The sequence below is a fragment of the Pteronotus mesoamericanus genome, unplaced genomic scaffold (genome assembly GCF_021234165.1).
Source record: "Pteronotus mesoamericanus isolate MK-2021 breed Mesoamerican mustached bat unplaced genomic scaffold, CSHL_Meso_final contig_74, whole genome shotgun sequence".
In the NCBI taxonomy this organism is placed as follows: Eukaryota; Metazoa; Chordata; class Mammalia; order Chiroptera; family Mormoopidae; genus Pteronotus; species Pteronotus mesoamericanus.
This window is the reverse complement of record NW_026555247.1, coordinates 13396178-13409530: the sequence shown is the minus strand read 5'-3', so window position 1 is coordinate 13409530 and position 13353 is coordinate 13396178.

The following is a 13353-nucleotide window of genomic DNA, read 5'->3' as shown; positions in this document are numbered from 1 at the left end:
TGAAATGTTTGCTTAAAAGTTGATCCCTCTTCCAAGTGTATCATATCCCCAAGGATGGGACTTGGTCTTATTCCTTTTTAGCACCGGTGCCTAGCCTGCTCATATCAGATACTCAGGAAATATTTGTTGAAATGAAATGAACTCTGTGGATTGAAAGTCTGAGAAAATTGTGGATCAGGAATCATGTCTCTGGAGCCTTGCATTGAGAGAACAGGTTTGAGAGTCCAGGAGAAAAACCTAAGATCAGAGTCACAGATACTAGGCCAGACTTTAGAAAGCGGGCAAGTATCAGTGTCTGAAAAAGTTCTTGTTATGTTAGCTGTCAGAAGTCCAAGTCAGGTAGAAGGGAGAAGCAGTCAGAATAAAAATCAAGAGTTAGGTGTTTAGAACTAGCATGAGAAAAACAACAAAAATGCGAATGGAGTATGAACTAGGAACAATCCTTCAGAAGTTGGAACAAGCAACCAGGCAGTTCACGCTGCTCCAAATCTGGACAGGAATGTCTACTCCGGGCCTGGAATAAGTCTGCTCTTCGTGGTGGGCTTCCTGGTGAGAGCAGAGCAGGTTGGGTGGGTGTGGCTGGTTCCAGAGAAAGGCAGGCTCCTGAGGGGCTAGTGAGCCTGCACGTCCCCTTCGCACCCTCGGGGCACTTCCCACCTCTGGTCTGTCGTTTTGGAAGCTTCCCTCTCTCTCTGCTTGGATTCCCTTTCTTTCCCTCTCCTTCTCCTACCTGCTGTTTCAGGGTTTTCCCTTCCCCCTGCCTATCAATGTTCTATTTTTGCTTTCTATTTTTCTTTTCCCTCTTTCACACTACTTCTGGGCAAAATGTAGGCCTGATGTTTGCACTAATGTCTTTATCAGGAAATTTTATGTTTTGTATTTTCACTAGAAAATGTAAATGTCACACCCCAAACTATTTTTACTCAAGAGAAGACCCCAGGTTGCTTGATACTTATTTAGATTTAATTAAAACCCACTCTGCTAGAGTCTGAAGGAAAGCAAGCTCCTGTGTGTGGGGGTGAGGCTGAGGGAAGTGGATGCACTGACTCTGGCACCTCTCCCATTCCACCCCACCCAGCCCACAAGAAAGGGCAGCACAGGGAGAGAGGGTGGGTCACCCAGAATCTCAAGGAATTCGGGAGGGCCTTTTAAAACAGTTATCTCCCAGGGGACATTGTTCTCTAAAGGCTTTATTCCCAGCTTCCTCAGTTGGGGATTTCATACCTGGAGTTTTACTGGCAAACAGGGGTTCCCAAACTGGTTTCTTCTTGAACCTGGAATGCCTGGAATGCCTCAGCTCCCTCTCATTTCAGGAAAGATTTAGCATTTAACAGGGATTATCTGGTTAAGTAAGAACAGGTGAGAGCTGGGCAATTTCATACCCAGAGAACATATGTTGCCCCCCAAGAATTCACATTTTATAAGTGATAACCATGAAGCCCAGAGAGGTAAGCGGCTCCCCTACTGTGCATAGCTCATCAGTGGTGGAGCTATGGTGAGAATCCCATCCCCCGTATCCAAGTTAGGATGACAAATTGCTACAGAGCAGGAATCATGGCCACATGTCTCAACATCTGTAAAGTACGATCTATTTCATACTCCAGAAGTTGAATATCCAAACAAAGAGTCAAAAGTGGGGTTTACTAGGTTCAATTTAAAGGAGAGGATATGATGCGCCTACAACCCCGCTGCTTTTTCTCCATGTAGATGAACTGTCTTTCTTTAGTCAGGATTATAATTATGCCTATAGTAGAGAAGGACCATTGAGTGTTCATTTTTATGTATTGTTCTGCAGTACCTCAGGGATTTGATAACTTCCTTAATTTCCCAGTGCTTTCCAGGAAGAGATATTCTGTATAAGAGATCTCTCTCATGCTTAGCTTATCTTCATGTGATATATGAATACAAGGGGAGACCACCCAAAACTAGAATTTATTTATAAAAAATTGTGTATTTATTCTTTCATGTTTAAACTTCGGTCGCCTTCAAAGTACCCTCCATTTGATTCAATACACCTATTAAGATGTCTTTCCACTGCTCAAAACAGTTTTTAACTCGTCAGTTTTGATGCTTTTTAGTGCTTCTGCTGTTTATTGTTTCACTTCTTCCACATCAGCAAAATGTTTTCCTTTGAGGACTTTTTTCATTGGGGAAACAAATAAAAAGTTGCCTGGGGTGAGATCGGGTGAATAGAGAGGGTGGGGCACAGGGGTCATGCCATTTTTGGTCCAAAACTGCTGAACATTCAGTGTGGTGTGGGCAGGTGCGCTTGTAAATCACCCATCATGAAATGGGCAAACGCATTGAAAGAGTCCTCCAAAAAAATCCACTGAAGCGGAACGCAGCCTTTCACAACAATTCCAGCTGGCACGCTGACACAGATGGGTTCCAAGAACACCCACCTAGCGGGGGAAGCCTGTACTACAAGGGCCCTGACCTCCAGTAGATAATTCCATGCTTTGGGGGGTCCCCCCTCATACAATTAAGTGCACTGAAGTGTCTCTCAGGTGCACAGCTGTTGCTCTGCTCCAGCAGGCGCTGTCCCCTGTCTGTTTGGTTAGCTTCCCTGTTCCTAACACTAACACTCTCCCTATTTCTCTTCCAACTTATTCATAAAATTCAAGCATTTGAGAGGCCAAGAAAACTTAAGATGTAGTCTGGTGATGTTCAAACTTTTTTTAAACATGGGCAAAAATATTGTTTATCATCAACCAATATACACACATACACAGACACTGTATATGCTGTACTTTGCTATTTTCTTTTATATTTTGTTTAATTCCATTAAGAATGTTTGTCCTGCTAGACATTCTAAATTGACTTTATGGCCCATTATTGGAGTATATAGCTCACAGTATGAAAAACACTAATCCAATTTTCTAATTTTACAAAAAAGATGAACAGATTTGAGTAACTTACCCAAGAATTGGACCCAAATATGAATAGAATTCTCAGTCTAGTTATGCAGAGCAGTAAGCTTTGGTAGGTAGAAATTGAAGCATCTAATTATTTTTTCTCCTGATAGATTAATATCTCTTTATGATTTCTCCCTTAGAAAGATAGAATCCCCCATAATCTATAGATAGTAGGGGAGATAGTTTTGATAACAATATTAAGAAGTGATTGAGAAGGCTAATTCAGTCAATAAGTACTTATTCAGGAGGCATTTATTAAGTATCTAACATGTCCCAAGTACAGTTAAGGCCTAGAGATACAAAGATGGATGAGATAGTGGTAGAATCCTGGATCAGGGTGTGTGCATAAACTTGGAAAGAAAGGTGAAGATTTAATTGATGTTGTTTAGGATTTTACAATACCTGACTAACTGGTCATGTGAAATTGACAAATATTTAATGAATGCCTAAAATGGTGACTGTATTTTTGAAAACTCAACTTGTCTGTCAAGATGAGTATGTAAGAGGGCAATAGGTAGATGATTTTAAGTTCAGACTGAAAGGGATGGTAATAATCATTAATGATTATGAATCTGTCCTAGAAATCCAGAAGGTACGCTTACTATTCATTATGCACATAACCTGAAGAATCACCAATTGTTCCAAATGGCAAAATTCATTATAAAGCATTTTTTATTTTGGCCAGATTTTCCGGTCGACAAAGCGATGGATGCCTTTTCTTTTAAGTATTCATTGCTCATCAGTCTTCATGGAGCTTAGCAGTTTCAGCTTCAGCTTTTTTCTTGTTAGGCTACGGGCTTTTCTGCCTTAGCTGAGGGTGCTTGACAAGTATGCTGCCAAAATATGCAATGAACAGAACACACCCTGATCTTCAGAGGAAGGACATGCTTTTCAAGTCCATGGAAATAATATTCCTAAACCAGTGGGATTTGCTGTGGTCTCTTCTCCCCCTCCCCCACTTCTTTTGCTCTCTAGGGGAGGGAACAGTGTCGGGGAGGAATCTGGGAGGAGTCTGCTGCACCCTTGGCCTGCTGCGTTTTCCTTTCTGGGGTAGCCTGTGGTGCAGGGCAGAGAGAATCTGTTGACTTGGAGAGGTTGGGAGAGGCTGGAGCTAATGGAGGGTAGGTGTCTTGTTCCCTCTTCCCTGGAGAGCAGCAGCTCCCTCCTTCAAATCTTAGCTTGCTTCCTCTCACGCAGAAAACAAGGCTCCCCTTAGCCTCCCAACAGGAAATATGAAGATGGAGAGATTAAGGAAGGCACTTAAACCAGCTGATTATCAGAATGTGAGAAAGAAGTATTTTCTTTTTATTTGTGTAGATAATTATTTTTCACTGATACATTTTACAAAATTGGGAAGGATGAAAAGTGTTAAGGTTCCAGTTAACTTTTTGTAGCACTTGCTGTATGTTTTGGGCCTAAAGTGCTATGAGATTTCAGTAGTTGGTGGAAGCCGCTGGCCTCTAATCAGGCTGTGAGAATTATGAACAGATAACACCCATCAGAAAGAATTAATGATTTATTAGCTTGTGATATTTGTTTGGGTCCTCAAAAGTTTGCACCCCAGCTTGAAATTGTAATGAAAGTGATTACCGGATAAGCTAAATGTTCCCTCAGGTGTCTCGATCTTCCATCTTCTGTATTCAAGGGTTAAAACAAAACATTTTATCTTAGTTTTCCATCTTCATTTGTCACAGAAACTTCTCTCCTGCCAGTATGTCAGTGCAATTGAAGAGAGACTGTAAATTCTCTAAGTTAAGGGAGGCAGGCTGGGGGACTGAAACATTGGCTTAAAACTATAGAAATGGAAAATAACAGGGAACAGGCAGGTACTTGAAATCCAGGATTGTGAAAGATTAGTCATAGTTTAATGTATCTGGACAGAATGAAAATCTCAATTTTTTTTTTATTTGAACTTAAGAACAAAGATAACTAATACGTGCCATCTCGGGTTAGGATCTCCCGTCATCATGTCAAATCACGTCTTATCTTTGCTGGGAATATTTTTTCCTCTCCAAAGAAAATATTTAAATCTAAGAATCTTTCATGATCAATGGTTAACCTAGTTCTATCAACCAGCCTACAGGTGGCCCTTAGGAGACGTCAGTGTGGCGTGGTGGTTCAGATTTTCTCATGCCTTTTAGGGGGAGAAGTTTTTTTCAAGGTCAGATGACGATTTGGTACCTAGAAAATTACAACTCATAACTTTGGTTCTAGGATTATACTATACATAGATCAGGGATGAACACATCATAGACAGCAGAGCCTGTATTGTCTTCATTCTAAAGAATGAGTATGTTTTGTGACCATCAAAAATATCCTGGGACAAATTAAGTCTTGATAGCTGGGATATCTATCTAAATACTTTTCTGTACTACTGGCATCCTTATGAATGAATGTAGGCTTCATAATGATATATTAAATCTATTGGGTTCACGGATTCAATTTCAGAGCTGGAAGGGAACCTGAAACTCCAAAAATTTCAAAAACTTATTGTAGCTATGATAATTGTATTTTGGTGTATAAGGTATTTTCACTAATACTCAGGACTTATCTTGTTAACAATGTCCTATAATATACAGATTCTCAAATATGGGCATAGTCTTGACCCAGAAATTTCAATTCCAATGGAAATAATATAAAGCATGGGCAAAGCTCCACATCATTATTTACAATATAAAAGGAGTAGAAGAAACCAAAATGTCCCTTCGTGGGATGAAATATCCTTTAAAACATTTTGGCATAGAATTTTAAAAAGTAGGTATAGCCCTAACCCATGTGACTCAGTTGGGTGTTGTCCTGCAAGGCCAAAAGTCACTGGTTGGATTCCAGGTCAGGGCACGTGTCCAGGCTGTGGTCCCTGGTTGGGGTGTATATGAGAGGCAACCATCGATGTGAGATGTTTTCTCTCGTATCAATGTTTCTCTCCTTCTCTTTCTCCCTCCCTTCCCCTCTTTCTAAAAATAAATAAATGCATCTTATTTTAAAAAGTAGGCACAAACTTTTATATGTAATAGTCCCAACTTTAAAAGATGTAACGAATAAGGACATAGAGAAAGGGTGTCATGAATTTGGGTTCCTAAGGTGTTTGGTGGCAGCTGAAGGGTAAGCTGTGCTAGCATTAAGTGAAAGTAAAACTGTCATGATATTCGCAATAGTCATCTGTAGGTAGTAGAACATGATTTTCACTTTTTTAAAAGGTATTTTTACATTTTCTAAATTTTCTACAATAAATAGACATTAGGTTTATACTAGGAAATTGACTGCACTAACAACAAAAATTAGCTTAAAATCTTGACACTGACTTGTTTATAAATTTTATTTTTTATTTCTTATAAAGGCAGACAGTGTTACTCTTGTTGTGAAAGCCTGGGTCATCATCTGCATATTCTGCTTCTTCAGCAGAGAGCCCTCCAGGGAGAATCCTATTTGAAGAGCATTTACTGGTCTTGGTGTTTTTAGGTAGCAGTGACATCTTTGGCATAACTCGTTACAGCCATTTATCATGGGTGATGTTAATGCTGCCAATTGTAAATGCACAATTGTAGTAGGACTTTGTGATATGGGCCATTAATTAGTCAGTTAGCTCAAGGATTGTGACATGTACATAAAACTCAAATTGAAACAACTTCTTCACTGACCTCCCTACCAGCATCTTTGTGCCCCTCCTATGTGTATCAGAGCAAACTTCACAGGTGATGCCAAATTCTCTGTTCTCTTTTAAGTGTTTCAGGGGTTCTCTTCAACTTTCAGGTTCAATAAAAATCCCTTAGGATGTTATACATATTTAGATCTCTAACTTCTGATCTAAACATCATCTTTCATTCTCCAGCCTTAGCAACTATGGTACTTTCAGTTTTCAAAAGGCTCTAATCTCTTTGTCCATGTTCCACATTTCTCTCCTTCTCTTCCCATTCTGATTTATTGGTCTAGAAGTCTTACCCATTTCTTCATCTGCAGTATTTCCTATGGGCTCCTCCATACTCAGCCAAAGATCATTTCTTCTGAGAAGACTTTCCCAACTGCACATAGCTGGGGCCCCTTCTTTTTTCCCATATCCCTTTTACTCATTCAGGGTGACAAGTATTCCTTGTGGATTTTAATTCTTTACTTAGTATTCCTTGTGGAATACTTGTCACACTGTATTTTAATTCTTTACCTCTTCCTGCATCTGATAAGAGATCCTTGACGGCAAGGACGCTAGTTCACCTTTCTACTTCTAGCACTTAGTTCACAAGGAACTGGTGAAATGCTCAAAATATATTTAATGCATGAATGAGCTTGGAACTGGGTTGCAGTAATTCCCATATCATTTTTTTTAACTTCATCTGTAAAAGTTGGATTAAGTAAGAAAATGTTTGAAAAATAATTAGCATAATGTTTGGCACAGAATAAAATATATTTGTTTGTTATAAAGAGAGAAATAAATTCTTCTCTCTTTATAACCCCTATCTAGTTTTATGTTCCCCACACCTGGTTGCTTATGGCTCACTGATACCAAAGTCCCCACCCAGTTAGTGCCTCCCTGCTAAATACATAATGAAGACTTCCCTGTCAAGCAATACTTATGCTGATCACATGTGTGCACTGTGACTTTTGTACTAACACCTCACTATCACTCACCACACATATTCATTTCCTCCCCAGTAAGTGTACATTCAGCATCTCTCTCATCTTTAACTCAGTCATCTTACTAATCAGAGAAACTATGAATTCTAACTGAAGTATGGTCCTCTTTTTAAGAAAACAATTTTCAATGCTTAGAGTTGATCTTTTATGTCAATAACGATAAATACAGGCAGTCCTCAATTTTAATTTTTCCATTTGCATTCAACTCACTTTATCTACATTGTGTATTGGTGCCCTTACGTTGCCTTTCTTATGCACAGTTCAGCCTGCATATGAGCTAATGAACAGGTGCTTCACGCTAGCACATGATGCCTCCCTGCCAGCAGTTCAGTGCCAGACGATTGCCTTTTTATCCATGACACAGAACTTATTTGTATGATTATTGGAATGGTTTTGTTGCCTTTTCCCTTGTTATTTTTAAAATTTATGATATCTCACCATCTTTTGTTTATTAACTTTCTTAACAATCCACAAAACACTGGCAAACCCCTCCAATAATTGTTTCCAAGCATGAACTCAGTTTCTTCAGTTTTACTATTATTTTAAATAAAATGAAATAGAATTTAAAGAAGTTATCTTAGCAAAACAATTTTCATTATCTGTATTTAATATTTAGTCCATGTTTAAAATATTTTAACAATCATTTACACATTGTAATATTCAAGAAAAAAATAAAACAACATTTAGCGGCAATAAGTTTTGGCTTTCTGGGAATTTTTTTTCATGTATCATGTAAATGTAATGTTTAAGGTTCACATACTTAATTTTTATGGTTCTGAAAAATATCTTATGGTGAAAAGTAAAGAAATTTTCTCTTAATATTAAGAACTCTATTTTGCCCCCTGCTATATGACATGATTGTTACTTAATTTATACATAGGAAATAGAAGAAACAGTTTTGAGAAAGGAAAACAAAACAAAACAAACTAACTATCAACCAACCAATGGCATAAGGTAATCAAATTTCCAGAAATTTTAACTTTCTTCTAAAGTATTTATTGTGCATAAAATCACTTTCTCTGTAACATTTTAGACTTTTTGTTTTAGCTATACTATAATTTCTTTCAAAAGGAATGTAGAGTTGCTTTCAATAATTTTATTATTCTTTTTGCAAAGGTAAATTTCTCCTGAAATGTAGTTGTCTCAATGAGTTATTCATTTGCATTTTCTTGCTAAGTGGGGCGTGTACAGGAGCTTCCCAGTGATTGTTCAAAGGGCTGCTACCTAGAGGCAACTCTGTGGAACTGCAGACAGAGGTGCCTGAGGTCCCTTTTAGGTGCCTGAGAGACTGTGACTATACTGTTCTCTCCCATAATTTAAGAGTACATGCTATGTACTAGACATTCTACTACACTGGAGATATAAACAGGAGAAAAGTATCATCATTATCTTAGATGCTCACGGGCTGTCAGGCACAGGTATGTTAAAATAATGTGTTGATACTGGGCATGAAGAAGTAGAGCTAAGTAAGCAAGCAGCCTGGCACAGTGGAAGGCAGATCAAGAAATGCTCTCAGGAAATGGCAAAGTCTGAAGGGAACATTGAAGGATGATTAAGAAAAAGTTAAGTAGATAGATAAGGGGGGTGAAGAGGGTTTCAGGGCAAGGAACTAGGGCGGGGCAAAGTGACAGTTATGAGAAAGTATGCCCTAGTCTAGAAACTGTGAATAGGCCATACACCACACCTAAAGTAATAAAAAAGGCCAAGGCCACTCAATATACAAATACTTCGCATATGGAACGGTTGATTAAAGTCACTATAGACAACATGACATGGACCGGCTCGCCTCAGTGGTGATTTAGAGGAGTCCCCAGACGCCGGGGCCAGTGAACTCAATCTTGGAATGTTGGCTTTTTTGAAGATCCTGACCACCACACTCTGTTCTCTGCCTTCATGATCCAGCCATCGTGGTGACTCCGTGTCCTGTGATCAATAGCACATCAACTTTTATCAGGACTCCCGAGGGCTGCCCCAGCGTTGTCTTGTGAAATAGCACCTAGCTATTCACCAGCAAAAAGAATTTTCACTGGGTCCTCATTTTCTACCAAGTTAAATTCACATCCCTAATGGGATTCAAGATCCTCTACCATCTTCCTCTCACATGTTCTTCCATAATTAAATTTTTAAAAATTTGGTAAGTAAGAATAAGATTTTTGGAATTAGGCTATTCTGGGTTTGAATTTTAACTCTGCTACTCAAGCTCTAACATAAAAATATCAAATGCCCTTGGCTTTAGTGCCGTCATCTATGACATTGGTGTGGCGTATGGTTGCCAGACAGCGAGCGGCCCGTAGCTGGTCTGTGTCAGAACGGTCGGTAGTGTGTGGGTTTTTGACTCTGTAGGAAAGATTTCACAACGAGAGTTCAGGTGATTTTGATAGCATGTTTATTAAGGCTAAGGACAGCAAGATAAAAGAAGGTCTTAGGGTAGAAAAAGTAATGAGAGAAGCTAGGTGGTACTCCGCTTTGGCTCTCTAGAAAGGTTATCAGAGTGAGCCAAGGCAGGGCTGCTTTTAGCTCATCAGGAAGTCAGAGAAAAAGGGGGCCCCGAAGACAGCAACAGGGTGTAATTCCAGGTGGAGCTGCTGCCGCCCACTGCTCCTCTGGCTGCAAGTCGCCTGGAGACCATTCGAGTTTAGGAGTAAATAAAACGTTCTTGCCTGGGAAGGGGGCGTGGGTGTGCTCTTGAGTGAGTCACCCTGAATCTTTGTCCTGAGAGCTTTTATCTTTCTTCTTCAGGTGAGAATCTTAGGGGAAGTGTTTCAGAAGAATATTCACCCATTTTTTGGGTGCAGTTGTAATATGCTGTTGCATCAGAATGAGTGCATAGAGAGGTTTGGGAATATTCTTTGGACTGCTATATTGTTTTACTTTTATCTTGGGTCTGTCTGGCTTCTAATGGGGTTTTTGTTATTGGTTCCCTGGACTGCATCTGTCTTTGGGGTTAACTGGCACAAATGACATTAATTGGCTCTCTGTTCTCTGTTTCCCAGACCAGGGAGATCTTTGGTTATGGAGGAGAGGTATAAACCATTTACTCTCGAGTGTCCTTGGTTACGGGAGATAAAGTCTTGCAATTCACCAGCTGGCTGTAAGTTGCTCAAATTGTTTGACCTTGTTTTGTTTTCTTGTTTCAGTTTCCCCATCCCACTTGCCCAGGAATTTTCCTAGCCTCTTACTATCCTGTCATAATATTACACAGTGTTATTTTGAGAATTCAATAGGATAATGTATCTTGAACCACTGGTACAGTAAGCATCATATAAAATGACTGTGTAATAATTTTATAATCCCTAACTTGATTTAGACATTCTTTAAATATATAATTTGACTACTTAATATTCTCTGGCTATATCCTGCGATTTTGGTTTTTATACCTTTTAGAATCCCTGTTAGACAAAATTCTACTTTGCCTAGCAAAGACCTCACCTTGTTCAAAAGCCTTCCTCAATTCTCTTAATTCGAATTACTTATTCTTTTGTTATTTCAACAGAAATAGGTACAGGAACAGTAGTAATAATTTTGTTGAATTTAAATCTAATGGGAAGAGATGGTATTTAATTCTGTAACTTACATGACATCTAGAACAATAGTTGGAGATTTATTGATTTGTTAGTATATAGTGAACATTTACTAATAAAATAATGATTATATTAAGAAATTCTATTATTGACAAGATAAATGGATTATTCTGAGTTTTAATTTACAGATGTATGCATGCTCCTGTATTATACACATAATGATAAAGATGATATTCACCTAGAAACACAATGGGGAAAATTTTTCTGAATGTGTGGTTGTGTATGGACTACTACATACACAAAAGAGACAAAACATTTTTTCCTTTATTTTTAAAAAGATTTTATTTATTTATTTTAAGAAAGAGGGCAAGGGAGGGAGAAAGAGAGGGAGAGAAACATTAATGTGTGAGAGAAACATCTATTGGTTGCCTCTTGCACACACCCGATTGGGGATTGGCCCAGAACCCAGGCACGTGCCCTGACCAGGAACAGAATTGGAGATGCTTCACTTTGTAGGATGACAATGCTCAGCCAACTGAGCCACACTGGTCAGGGCAAAACATATTTTTCTTATCACGTTTTTTTATTGAAGAAATATATAAAACATTATTACACGGGTAATATATTGCAATCAGAAACATCTAATCCAAAAATGAAATTTTTAAATAAATTTTTTATGAAACAAGTTTATAAATACTCTTCCTAAAGTCTTTCTTTCCCTTCACCTGCTAAGACTTTTCTAAGAAAACCCATTTATTCATTTAATAATGCTATCCCCTCAAGTAAACACACAGGGCAGGAGATATGACTCAAAACCCTAACCTAAGTGCTATATCACTTTTATCTACTAGCTAAATCAATTCCCTAGCTCTTAAGCAGTGAAGTGAAAACCTTTCTTTGTATTTTGTTTGAGATGATGTTTTTAAAATATGCCAGTTTCAGAGGCTTGAGTCATATATGAATGATACTAACAACATTGGAATGATAGAGGAGTTCTTCACTGATAATGTTGAGAGAAAAAAATGAAATGTTTCTGTTCTTGTTTCCATGGATTGTATGGAGGAAGGCATCGGTTAGAGGTAGACTGCCAATTCTGGAAGCATGGTTCACAGAAAATTATCTTACCCTTCTTGCAAATGAGTTTGCCTAAGTTTAAAATTTTAATCTGCCTGTTAAATGCTCAATATTATTTTATTCATAATTTCTCAAATATAATAGTAGCTTTAGTTTTAATCCCATTAGCACCTTACATTAAGTTATTTACTAATTGTTTCAAAAGTCTTAGAATTACTGACCTAAATAGAATGAAAACTTCAAGAAACAGTAACGTCAGGATATGTCATAGGACTGAATTTATGCAAGATATACTATGTGGCTGCTTTTTGATTGAGTGTTGAAATGACTCTGGCACCAATGCTTTGGGGCTATGCTATGGATTTCACCAAATTATAGAGTAATGAAATGTAGCAGAATCTTGGTTGTGAATAACTAAAATAAAGAATGGCTATAATGACTGGCAATACAATTTGGAAACAACTAGAAATCATGTAAATGACCTGGCATTATAGTCTTTCAGTCATTCTGTATTTAAACTTCACAAAACCTATTTTATTTTTTTGAGAGATACTTTTTCCTCCAAATGGGAGATAGCAAAGACCATGCAACAGGCCAAATTAGATCCTTCCTATGTCTGATGCAGTTATAGCATTGAAAAGCACACTGGCCAGAGTACCTGAACAATGGGTTCAAGTTTTGTACCACATCTGGCTGGTTGTGGTCACTTACTGTCTCTAGTTCTAGATTCCTTTTCTGTAAAATTAGAGAATTGGGCAAGGGTATGTGTGAGATGCCCCAAATTGTCTAATAGTTTTATTTATAAAGGAACAAAATTAAGGTAGAAGCACTAAAATTCTTTCCAAAAGGAAAAATCCCTGATAATAAGTTTATTTCATTTATATCATCTTAGGAGTCATATTATCATTGCTACTCTATAGTTTACATATTTTACAGAATCAAATAAAACCATCTCACTAGAATGTCTTTTTCTCAAGCCAGCTTTATACATACTAAAAAAAACAACCTGTGCGTGTGTTTCTATTTCACTCATTCAATAGAAGTAGCAGTGTTAAAAGGAAAAAAACCAAATCAGAACTTGATAATGGACTTACATATTTAGTTAATTATTCTTGCTAGGAACTCAAACCTGTATCTCCAGAATATTAAGTCTAGCTATGAATTAGAAGTTGTCTGAAGACAAGAATCACACCTGTAAATTTAGATATGGTTCTTCC